Below are 13,933 nucleotides of genomic sequence, written 5' to 3' on the forward strand. Positions count from 1 at the left end.
AAGCTCCAAACATAAGGGAAAAACTCTTGGAAATGCTCGGAAAATGATCTTCAAAGAATAGAATCAATGCTCATATCAAATGTCATCAAATCTTCAGCTCAAAAGTAAGAAGAATGAGCGAATCGTCGAGTAAGTATGTAGACTCGCCGAGTTGAAGCGTAAATGGCAGAAGAATCGTGAATTTTCACATGGACTCGGCGAGTCCATAAGATGCACTCGGCGAGTAGACCGCTGTGTGACAAAACTTTTATTGTGCCCAAGTCGTTTCTGATGTATTGGGGTTATATAAACTAATAATTTCCCTCATTTTTCTTTAGGTAATAAAAACTCTATAACCCTTCTATCAATTGGACTCGTATCTTGACTAAAAACTTCGTTTCCTCTCTCGCCTAGACTCGATTTCTCGCTTTGTCAGCCTTGACTCTAGACCCTCACATGCATCCTTACACTTAAACTGAAAAGATCAATAACAAATACCAAGTAATAATAAAAATAAATCAAAATAAAAATCCTAAATTATCCCTAAATACTAGAAGTTTAGAAAGAAAAAGAAAAGCAAACTCTAATGACGGGTTGCCTCCCGCAAGCGCTTCTTTTTGTGCGAGTCTTTAGCTGGACTCCCAACCTAATAAAATTCCAATAAACTCAATGCCAATCCATCCTTTGCATTAGATATTTTCTTTGGACCAATTTGTAAAATTTGGCTCTTTACTTCTAAAATTGGCCAAACGAACTTGAATACATAAAACCCAAGAATATTGACAAGCGTTGGAACCGGTTGGATACTAATCATAAATGGATCATGATTTAGAACTTTCTCCAAAGTTGGAATCGTCACCCCATGCTTTGAAACACAAACTGGAAATACAGGGGGCCATGTCTTGGTAATGGTCAAACCACAACTTGGTTCCTGCAACTCAGCTTGTTCTTGTTCTTCGTCTGACCCCTCTGCCAGCAATCTTTCTAGTTCCTCCAAATCTCTTTCTGGATTAAATTCTTCATCTTTTAACTCTAGCTCTTGTGACTCAGATTGTTCTTGTGTGTTGGGCAAGATGTTATCTAACCATCTATCAAATTTCTTCAAATCTTCATCCCATCTACACTCCTCTTCTTCTTGCTCAATTTCCTGTACTACTTCCTCAAGAAAAGCATCAAAAGCATCGAGATTTGGAAAATACATAATAAATAAAAATAAAAATAAACTAAATAAAAAAAATTAATCAACTAATAAAAAAAATAACAATTAGCAAATAAAATTAACTATTTAGAACCGTTCCCCGGCAACGGCGCCAAAAACTTGATGTGTGTGAAACAAACTAGTTTTAATCCTACTAACTTAAACGCAAAGACAAACACACGAAAGGCAGTGTACCTATCGATTAGCAGTTTAGTTCAGGTAAGTAGGGTATCGAACACAGGGAACGGTAAACAATTAAAATAGATGCTAATATTATCTAAATAAAACAAGTAATAGAAAGGGGGTTTTCTCTAGTTTTGCAAGACTAGAAACTTAAACAATTAACTAAAACTTAAACTAAGAAACTAAGAGCTAAGCAAATAAAAATCAACTAAATTCAATAATAAAGAGGACTTCTGTTTAGGTTCGACACATTTGTTCCCATGGATGATTTCAATGCATCAGATTAATTCTTCATTGGCTACCGACTAAGATGATTAGTTTCACATTTGCTATTACTAATCCTTAGGAAACAAATTAACTCACGCAGTGGGCAGTTGTCTAAATTAACGAATTTCCTAGTTATTGATTCGGGTTAAATAAGACCTGTAATGGTTAATTAAATTGTCCCTTCAATTAACCTCTTGCTGATGTTCATCAAACAATCTCACACATTAACTTACCTATCTTCTACTTAATTCTAGTTTCACATTCGTTATTCCTAGACATACAACTATGTGGTCACAATAAATCATATGAAATTAATAACTAAGAGATGTTCATACAACTTAATTACTAATTTATTAACAGAAGAATAGTTATTGTTAACACATAAGGTTCTTTAACAAGCTTAATAAAACATAATCACCAATTAAAATTAATCCTAATCAAATAATCAATCCATGTTCACAAATTCATCTACCTAAACAAAAGTTATGAGTTTTTAGCTCATGATTACAGCAGAAACAAGCACAAAAACGAAATCAATTGGTAAAAACATAGTTCAAACAAGAGATTAGGTAAGATTAAACTTGATTTTGACTTGATTCTCCTTAAAATTGAATGTAGGGTTGATTCCCTTGCTTCCCACGCTCCAGCAACAACTTTTGTCGACAATTGGCCTCCAAGGGTTCATCTATATGCTAGGGTATCGATCTGAAAGTCCCTTTATATAGATTTTCACAAAACAGAGGCTACTCGGCGAGTCCAGTGACCTACTCGGCGAGTACGTCACTTAAAACCCGTGTACGGCAAGTTGTCCAGCAACATCCTTCTTTCTTCAAAATCCAAGATCCAAGCGTCCAATCACCAGTTCTGCTTCAGTTTCCTTTCGAGCATGTATTTGTTGCTGAAAATGAAATATTTAATCTAATTAAGCACCTTTTGTTCATTAAATGATATAAAATTAACATAAAGTATTAAGATAATGCATGAATTTTATAACTAAATATGCCCATATCAACCCTCAACAAAACACGGTCACCAACTTGGATCTCCATGGGTTTTCGTCACTTATCAGCATAGCTCTTTTGCCGATCTCGGGATGCATTTAATCTTTCACGAATCTGAACGGTCTTTTATGTAGTTTCCCGTATGATCTCCGGGTCGGTGAGAGTTCTATTAGGCACTTGCCCTCTTGCTAGCTGCGTGTCTCCTTCCTCAGCCAAGCACATATAGGATCTGCACTTGCATCCGTAAAGGGCTTCAAATGACGCAACTTTGATGCTAGTGTAATAGTTGTTATTGTAGGAGAATTCGACGAGTGTTAAGTGGGTATCCCAGTCTTTACCAAAGTCTATCACACATGCTCTCAACATATCTTCCAGCGTCTGAATGGTCCTTTCGCTTTAACCGTATGTTTGAGGGTCATAGGTTGTACTCATGTCGAGTTTGGTTCCCAAAGAGATTTGGATTGATTGCCAAAACCATGAACTGAACCTACTATCTTTGTTGGAGATTATGGATATTGGCACCCCATGTAGATTCGATCGTTCATGACAACGTCTCTGTACCTGCCGAATCTCGGTGTCTAGATTCAATCCATGAAGCAACGACCTCTATTATCCTTGACTTTAAAGTTTTTATCCATCCCTCGTAGGGCCTCTCCTACGACACTATTAGGTTTCCAAGCTTCTAACTACGCCTCTTTGATTTGTGTAGACCGATGTGAATGGATGGTCATGGTCAACGATTTTACTCGGTGGACCGAGTATTCTTTTCGACTTAGAGTGACTACTACTACATTGGCCTTTCCCGGATGATAACGTATTTCGCATTCGTAGTCATTTAGCAGTTCAACCCATCATCGATGTCTCATGTTGAGTTTCTTTTGATTAATTATGTGCTGTAGACTCTTATGATCTGTGAAGATGGTGCACTTGTTGCCGTAAAGGTAGTGTCTCTAGACCTTAAGGCAAACACTATTGTTCCTAAAGTCAAGGTTATGCATGGTGTGGTTAACCATTTAAGTCTTAAGGTGTCTTGGAAATATCTTCCTCCGGAACTCTGAGTTGGTGGTATTTCGAACTTAGATCAACCTTCTGAGAACTAGCTCGTTTCCTTGAAGTAGGTCAAACAAATCGTCGATTCGAGATAGGAAATATTGGTCCTTGATGGTGAGTTTGTTCGACTCTTGATAGTAAACACACATATGGAATGATCTGCCCTTGTCCTTTACAAGCCAGACTGGCACTCCCTGAGACGAGGAGCTCGATCAATTAGTTTCTTTACTCATTAACTCGTTCCGTTGACTGGACGATTCTTGCATTTTCGTTGGTATTGATCGATATGGGGATTTAGCTATGAGAGTGACTTCGGTAATTAAGTCAATTCTGAACTCGTCTTGGCGCATAGATGGTATTTCTAGAAAATATTCTGGGAATACATCGGGAAGTTACAGAATCATGGCATATTCCTGGATGTCCTTCACTTCCCGATTCCTATTTCTATTGAGTCCCAAGGAACAACGTGGTACCTCTTGCCTAGGTACTTTTGGTCCTTGATGCAAGGTATGATTTGGATGTTTGTGTCGGATTTGTCATCACTGATAATGAGGGTTTTGTTATTTGGTAAGTTAAGTTAAAAGGTCTTTTCATAACATATGGTATTGGTATGATGAGGATTTAACCAAAACACGTAAATGGTTGCGTTGAAGTTTCCTATTGTCACCGGTATTAGGTTGATTTAGAAGGAATGTTTGCTTAGAGTTAGACTGCATCCTAGTTATGTGTTGTTGGTGGTTTTGGTTCTTCCCTTAGACATTTGTATCGAAAATATTTTCGTGAATGTTTGGGGGTTTTTGTTTGTGTATGTGTTTATACTTTGTGACTCACGAGCCTCCTCCCCGCACCCCTATTGTAATTTATGCATGCATGTGAGTTATTTGAGGAGAAATGTAACATTTGTCGCTCGATGTATTAGTTAATCATTTATGCAACTTAAAAAGATATATGACTATGTTTGGACTTGGCATTTTGGATTGGACTTTAGGAATCTTGGGCCGAGATGTAGGCTACCCATAAGTCGTACGCGGGGCGTAACCCGGCGTACGTGGAGCGTAGTGACTTTGAATGCGCGGGACATGAGAAGCGTACGCACAGCGTACCATAAGTTATGCCCAACGTATGCGAGAAGACACCAAACCCTAATTTCAAGGTTTAAAAGGTATATAAACCCCATTATACCCCCCCTTGGTTTCTTATCAGCCTCCTCACCCACAAGAAAACCCTAATGCGTTCTTACCCTTTTTATTGTGTGAAATTGCTTTTTATGAATGCTTTTAGTGAAAGAAGGCGGTGAAGATGGAAAGGAAAGGTTGGAGAAGAAGCTTGAGCTCAAGGATTTGGACTAAACTCACCCTTTGTAATAAGAAGAAGGTATAAAGCACTTAACTTTCCTCCTCACATTCTAAATCTAGGGTTATGGGAGTTTTGGACCTCTTTAGGTCCAAAGGTTGGATCTTGATCTTGTAAATCTGTTTTTAAGCTTGGGATTGCCATCCTTGAGGCTTAAAAAACTTTCTTAGTAGTAAAGTTTCAATCTTTGAGGCTTTCTTGAAGCCATGCATGAGACCTAGCCATTTCCATGGAAATAGATTATTGTTTTTAGAGTTTGAGTTTATGTGAGTCATGCAAGCCATCAAGTAAGCAACTTTATGCTTTAAGACATGGATTAGACTTGGATCTGAATTTGTAGCTTCTGACTTGGAATACTAAGCACTTAATAGAGAAATGACTTAACCTGGTATTACATTGAGCGTACGTGTAGGTACGCCCGACGTACTCAACATCAAGCCCTTACGCTAAGCGTACTTTGGAGTACGCCCCGCGTTACGCAGTCAGTTGGACTTTGAGTATTTGGACCTCAGTGTGGGCTGTATTTTGGACTTTCAGCCTTAGTGGGCTAACAAGAGTCAGTGAATATGAGCCAAGTATAGGTGTTGGGCTTAGGGTAAGGCCCGATAAAGAAATTGGGGCCCAATGTAGAAAATTGGGCCATTATTGGAGTTTACAACTTGTAACAACCCACAATTTGTAACCAGGGAGGAGGTGATACAAGTCAAACAGGGAACAAAGATCAAAGTGCTAGCCAGAATGTGGAGTTTACAACTTGTAACAGCCTACAATTTCAAGTAAAAATTTTCATTTAATTATTACAAACCATGTTCATTACTTAGAAATCCCCATCATAATTTGTTTCTAAAAATTCCATACATCAACATATTATTTAGAAAGACCAGACTGTCTATAATAACTAGTAGGGAAAAATGCTGGAGAGTACATGCTGCGTTATCACCCCGGACCCTTGCCCTTAGAGCTAGAAGTACCTGAAACAACCAACAAAACTGTAAGCATACGCTTAGTGAGATTCGAAAAACTCAAAAACATATAATCATGTAATGCCATGCACATATACATATAAGATTGCCATGGATTCTGTCCATGGTCTTCATATGGAATGCCATGGGCTACCCCCATGGTCTTATATCCCCATGCTATGGGCTCCTCCTAAGGTCTTACCAAATGACATGGGCTACCCCCATGGTCTTCACACAATTCCACATATAAATCAAGTAGAAAACCATTATATACTCTAAACATATCAAATCAATTAATGGACCGGACTTGGTGCCTTCGACCCATGAATGTAGTCAACAGACTCCCGTCGAATACTGATTGATAGCTAACTAGGTCTCGACTCAGAATATCAGCTCTACTTAATCCCTAAACAGAAACAATTCCATAAATTCAACTCAAAATGCCCCAAAATCCCTTATAGGTCAAACTTGGTCAAAGGCCAAGGTCAAAAGTCAAAGTCAACGGCCTGAGTTGATCCAACTCGTCGAGTCGTCCTCCAACTCATTGAGTTCCTTCATTAACTGTATAGATCGGTAAAAATCCTATCAACTCATCAAGTTCACTAATGAACTCATTGAGTTGGCCAGAAATCCAACAACTTGATGCATTAAGATGTCTCCATCGAATCTAGGAACTCCAAATCTCATATCTCATACAAAATGATGTCTAGAAGGGTAAAGTTTCCAACTTTACCCTTAGAAACCACAATAATGAGACCAAACCCAAACCCTAGCCTTAATAGAGTGTGGCTTAACCCATTAAGCTCTTAAACTCTCAAAACATAGTCCTAAAGAATACTAAGAACCAACTCTTAAAGCTCACCACAAGCTCACACACTCAACCTTGGAGGATAATGAACACAATTAGGATTTCTGTACAAGGAGGTTGGTAAGGAGGCCAATCATGGGACTTAAGGTCTTCAAATAGGGTACAACACCCTAAAAATTAGGGTTTCTTCACAGCCACCAACTCGTCGAGTTGGGACACCCCAACTCGCCGAGTTGTTCCATGAATATCCGTGGCCAAAATGCCTCTAAACACGAAAAGTTGGAGCTTCCAATTCATTGAGTCCCAAATGAAATCGTGGATAATGTTATCTCATCTCCTCATCAGGCTCCCATGCCCATTCTAGCCTTTTCGGTGCTGCCATTGCACCTTAACTAGCTTCACTTCTTTGTTCCACAGGGCTTTTGTTTTTCTGTCTAGTACCGCAATGGGATCCTCCACATAATTCAGGCTCTCATCTACCTGAATATTGTCCAAGGAAATGATTGCGGCCTCATCAACAATGAACTTCTGAAGCTGAGACACGTGGAAGGTGTTGTGGATCTGACCGAGCTCATCCGGTAGATCCAGTCGATAAGCAATCCTGCCAACTAGGGCAGGAATCCTGAATGGACCAATAAATCAGGCCTACAGCTTTCCCCTCTTCCGAAATTGAATAACACCCTTCCAAGGTGACACCTTCAACAAAAGAAAATCTCCCACCTAAAACTCAAGATTCGAACAACACCTATCTGCATAACATTTCTGACGGCTCGGCATGACTCGCAACCTGTCACGCACCCGATGAATCAACTCGGTGGTCTTAAGCACCACTTCGATTCTTACCATAACCTGATGCCCTACCTCATCCTAACAAGCTGGAGTCCTACACTTCCGACCATACAATATCTTAAATGGGGGTCGGTCAATACTAGCATGATAACTATTGTTATATGAGAACTCTATTAATGGAAGGTAAGTATCCCAACTCCCTCCGAAGTCCAATACACATGTCTGAACATATTCAGAACACTCCCTCAAAATACCCTTGCAACAGTCATGGTACGGTCATCCGCAATCTCCAGCTCGAGTGGGGAATCCATTGTTCGCAGGAGCATCTCGGAACCTCTTGCTCTGCACAATAGATACAAATGACCAGGTAACCCCCAAATAAAAAATAATATGAGCCGATAGACCATTGACGAAAAATATCCCTATAAAAAATCATAACCATATAAGCATAAGCAATAACATAGATAAAACAGGAATAGATCACATACTAGTTATAACGTCTGGCGCTATTCGGGCCTCCTCTGAAGTCATCTAGAATGCGCAGATCTTCACCATAGGAGCTTCCGCCTTGATCAGGAGGCCATCTGTAATCCTCATCATGGCGGGCGCAGGCGCCGCCACCGCTCCTCCTCCTCCTCTATCCAACCTCAGACAATCGGCCTTTTTATGACCAGTCTGGTTGTAGTGGCAACAAATCAAGCCCTTCTTGGGGCAATCCCGAATCATGTGACCCGGCTGGCTACATGTATAAAATACAGAGCCTGCTACTCGAGAGGATCCACTATGTGGCTTACTGCACTTGGCACACCTACCACGGCCCTACTAGCCCCTGCTGGGAGGATCAGAGGTCTTAGGCATCTTGGCCTGGCCTACTACTGCTGGAACTTGATCCGAATTCAGCTTGGTCCGGAGATCCAACTCAATTTCCCGTTCTCGGGCCTTCTCCACCATATCATTCAGGGTCTTGCACCCCAAAAAACTCACAAACTCCTGAATATCATCCCTCATCATGGAATGATACCTAGTATTCTTCATCTCCTCATCCGCAGCGTACTGCAAAACCAAAAGTGCCCTCTCTCGAAACTTGGCGGTGATATCCACCATAGTCTCGATAGTCTGCTGTAAATCCTGGAACTTTCTCACCAAATGCTGCACCACGATGGATGGTGCAAACTCATGATCAAAACTCCTCCCAAGACATCTCAGCCATACCTACTGATCCCACCTCACGGGTAACCTCCTCCCACCAATCTTGTGCTTGATCCCTCAACATACAAGATGTGAACCCTACCTTTGACGCCTCGGGGCAAAACCTCATGTGTTCGGCATTCTACTTGTCTACCACCCAACGTCGACTAGTGATAGGATCCCTGACCCCGAAGAACTCAGGCGCTCTACACGCCTTGAAGTCCCTGAATGAGGGAGCTCATGCCCTAATCTGACCTACGACGATCTCGGCTCGAAAGGACCTGAGTTGCTCCTACATGATCTCCATGATACCCTCCTTGACTATACCAAAGATCACCGGGGTAGCGTCAAGGATGCTTCAAGTAACCTCGACTGCGATAAGATCGCGCAACCTCTCATCAATGGGCACCACAGCAGAGCCTAAGCCTGATCCTGAACCTCACGTAATCATCACCATCCTCAACTGAAAATATCATAAATAACAATGATAAGGAATTTGAAAGGGACGCATTCTCACTGGAGTCCTAAGAGCTATCAGTTATGTCACAGATTTGGGTACAGGTTCTGTGCTTCTAGTAGTACGGGCCCAATACTATCTTCCACACCTACCTGTACCTTCCTCAAGGACATGCCTGATTCCCCTAATTCACCTATCATATATCATGACTCATAATCACAACACTACTCAAACCCTAGACTATTCTAGGATTCCTCAATCCTCATCATCCCAAAAACTCGAATCAATCAAAGCAGGTTGCCCTATGCATGCAAGTTGTACATAAAGAGAATCACATAGACTATCAAATAAAGCTTCTACCCTAAACCACAACCAAACAAGGATCATGAATAAGGTAGATTCCCTCATTCTAGGGCTATGCAATCCTAAGCATGTACAACTTTGAAATCATACACATAGCAAATAATTCATTCAAGACCAATTTCTATATTTATATATCATAACATGGCTAAAAACATTGAGAACACTTACTTGATCTCGGCCGATTACACACATTGACTCTCCCTTTTTCCTTGCAAAAATCAATTTCTAGAAAATTTTAATCTCTTGAATTCTTTTTGAAAAACGGTTTTACCATTTCCTTAGTGTGAGTTCTGACACACCCAAGAGTATGCCCGAATCCCTCAAACCAAGGCTATGATACCAACTTGTAACAACCCAAATTTCAAGTAAAAATTTTCATTTAATTATTACAAACCATGTTCATTACTTAGAAATTCCCATCATAAGTTGTTTCCAAAAATCCCATACATCAACAAATTATTTAGAAAGATCAGAGTGTCCATAATAACTAGTAAGGAAAAATGTTGGAGAGTGCACGCTACGCCATCATGTCGGACCCTTGCTCTTAGAGCAGAAGTACCTAAAACAACCAACAAAACTATAAGCATATGCTTAGTGAGTTTGCCAAAACTCCAAAACATATAATCACGTAATGTCATACACACATACATATAAGATTTCCATGGACTCCCTCCATGGTCTTCATATGGAATGCCATGTGCTACCCCCGTGGTCTTATATCCTCATGCCATAGGCTTCTCCCAAGGACTTATCAGATACCATAAGCTACCTCCATGGTCATTTAATTCCACATACAAATCAAGTAGTAAACCATTACATACTCTAAACATATCAAATCAATTAATGGGTCGGCCTTGGTGCCTTTGACCCGTGAGTGTAGTCAGAAGACTCACCTCGAATACTGATCGATAGCTGACTAGGTCCCGGCTCGGAATATCAGGTTTACTTAATCCCTAAATAGAAACAATTCCTTAAATTCAACTCAAAATTCCCCCAAAATCTCTTATAGGTCAAGCTTGGTTAAAGGGCAAGGTCAAAAGTCAAAGTCAATTACCTGAGTTGACCCAACTCGCCGAGTTGTCCCCTAACTCGTAGTTCCTCCATTAACTGTATAGATCGAGAAAATCCAATCAACTCGTCGAGTTCACTAATGAACTTGTCGAGTTGGCTAGAAATCTAACAACTTAATGCATTAAGTTGTTTCTATCGAATCTAGGAACTCCAATTCTCATATCTCCTCCAAAATGATGTCTAGAAGGGTAAGGTTTCCAACTTTACCCTTAGAAACCACCATAATGAGCCTAAACCCGAACCCTAGCCACAATTGAATGTGGCTTAACCCATTAAGGCCTTAAACTATCAAAACATAGTCCTAAAACACACATCTGGCATCCCAAGGCTGGAAAATCAAGTAAAGTTTCCAACTATACGTCCATGCATGCTAGAAGAGAAACATAGTACTCAAAATGGCTTAATGAAGGACTTATTGCATGAATGGGACCTAGAACCTAGTAATGCTTGAAATTTTAAGCCAAGAGTGGTCATGAAAGGGTCAGATATAACATAATAACCCCTGGAACCATCAACTTCTTGGACAAGCCAAACATAAACCCAAAATCAAGCTAAAACATCAAGTAAAGAGATCTAGATGATAACAAATCAAGGTATCGACTTTATACCTCAAAATAACTGTAATAAATGGAGAGTTTTTGGATCTAAAGCCCTCCTTATAAACTAGGCACCTCCAAATTCAAAGCTCCTTCCAAAGAAAACCAAGAACCAACTCTTAATGCTCACCATAAGCTCATACACTCAACCTTGGAGTATAATGCACAAAATTAGGGTTTCTAGAAAAGGAGGCTGGTAAGGAGTCCATCCAAGGGACTTAATGTCTTTAAATAGGGTGAAACACCCTAAAAGTTAGGATTTCTTCATAGATGCCAACTCGCCCAGTTGGGACACCCGCCGAGTTGGTCCATAAATATTCGCGGCCAAAATCCCTCTCGACACGATGAGTTGGAGATTCCAACTCGTTGAGTCCCAAATGAAAAATACAGTTAATTAGAGATTTAATGTTAAACCAGAATCAAGCAGTACACAAGTCAAACTCCATATAGAGTTGTGATAAGTAACAAAGAGCAAGGCAACAGTAAACAACCTAAACAAGATGAAATCCAAGAGCAACCCATGGGATCTTCGTCCAGAGGTGTTGATGCCAAGAAGGATGATATGTCTGAATCCATAGCAAAGAGAAGATCAAAGAGGGCCATTCGACAACCTAATAGATATGTGGGATGTCTGAATTCATGTGAACTTGACTCCATTGCTTTTTCTTTTGCAACTGGAGAAGACATTAACATTACGGAGCCTCAATCGTATAAACAGAATGTGGCGAAAAAAGAAGCAAATAACTGGTTGATGGCCATGAATGAAGAAATGCAATATTTAGAGAAGAATGAAACATGGGATCTTGTTCCATTAACAAAGGGAGAAAAAAACAGTGGGAAGCAAATGGATCTTTAAGAAGAAGGAATGGATACTAGGAGTTGAACCAACTAGGTTCAAGGAAAGGTTGGTGGCGAAAGGGTTTTCTTAGAAAGAAGGAATTGATTATCATGTGGTGTTCTCACTAGTTGTAAAGTACAAAATAATTCAGGTTCTTTTGGGCATCGTGAGTGCATTGGATCTGGAGGTCGAACAACTTGATGTGAAAACTGCATTTCTTCAAAGGAACTTAGAAGAGAATATTTATATGTCCTAGCCATAAGGGTTCCTTGATTCTATGAAGGATCATGTATGTTTGTTGAATAAACCCTTGTATAGGTTGAAGCAGTCTCCAAGACAATGGTACAAGAGATTTGATTCATTCATGATCTCAAATGGATACATTTCGAACCAGTTTGACAATTTTGTTCACTCAAAGGAATTGTCACTAGATTCCTACATATATCTATTTCTATATGTTGATGATATACTCAATGTAGCTAAAGACATGGCTATAATAAATGACTTAAATACGACCCTAACGAATGAGTTTGAGATGAAGGATTTGGTAGTAGCAAAGAATATACTTAGGATGGAGATTCAAACGGACAAAAGATTAGGTTGGTTATATATTTCTCAACCAAAGTATATTGAGAAGGTTCAACAGTTCCTCAATTGTGATTAGTCCAAGCCAATTGGAACTCCTTTGGTGCCTCACTTTAAACTTGGTCCAATCACTATACCCATTACCAATGAATAAAGGAAGTACATGAGCAAGTTTCCATACTCAAGTGTTGTTGTAAGTCTCATGTATGCTATGGTCTATACCAGACTTGATTTGGCTCATGCAGTTAGTGTGATTACCAGGTTTATAAGTAATATAGGGAAGACTCATTGGGAAGATATAAAGTGGATATTGGGATACTTGAAGAGAGCAACGAACGTTTTCTTGGTGTATGAAGCAAATACGAAGAGTGCCTTGGTGGGATATGCTGTCTTTGATTATGGTGGTGACTTGTTGAAGCATATGTCATGGACGTGCTACATATTCACTTTATTCATATGTGCCATCAGTTAGAAGTCAACATTACACGATACCTTTGAATTGTTTACAAATGAATCTGAGTACATGTCTATGACGAAAGGAATAAAGGAAGAGATATGGTTGCAAGGGCTTATTTAGATTCTTGGTCAGATGGTGGAGAAGCCTTTCTTGTATTGTGATAGTCAAAGTGTTGAGTCTTGTAAAGAACCTTGTGTATCATGAGAAGACAAAGCACATTGATGTCAAGTTGAATTTCATTTGGAATATTCTGGAAGGAGACAATTTTCAACACTGGCGATTGATACCAAGGCCAACCTAACATATATCTTGATAAAGTCGTTTCCCATGGAGAAGTTAAAGCTTTTATTGGACTTGGTTGATGTTCGTAGGAGGTAGGTCCCTTCGGGGAGTAGGAAGGGAGAGGAAGTTCTTGTTTGAGGTTGAGTTTAGAGGATGCTCAAGTGAAGGTGGAGATTGTTAAATGTGACTCAAGCATTTAGATCCTGTTCATGGAGCATTTGGAGCACTTGGAACTCAATGGAGCACTTGGTGTTCATGGAGCATGTGACAAAGGAACGGACCATCTGAGAAAGGAATGGATGGTTTGACAAAGAAATGGATCAATTGTCAAAGGAACGGATCATACAAAAGGGGGTTTGGAGCACTTGGGAGTGATATGGAGCGACAAGGGGACCTTGTTGAGCCATCTGTTGAAGATTTGGGACAAGAAGGATACTATTGCGTAAAGGGAACTCCTTCTTGCACCAAGTTACTCCCTCTTGCGCCATGAGATATCCCTCTTGTTC

This window comes from Lactuca saligna, chromosome 6, assembly GCF_052625555.1.
Source record: "Lactuca saligna cultivar CGN05327 chromosome 6, ASM5262555v1, whole genome shotgun sequence".
NCBI lineage: Eukaryota > Viridiplantae > Streptophyta > Magnoliopsida > Asterales > Asteraceae > Lactuca > Lactuca saligna.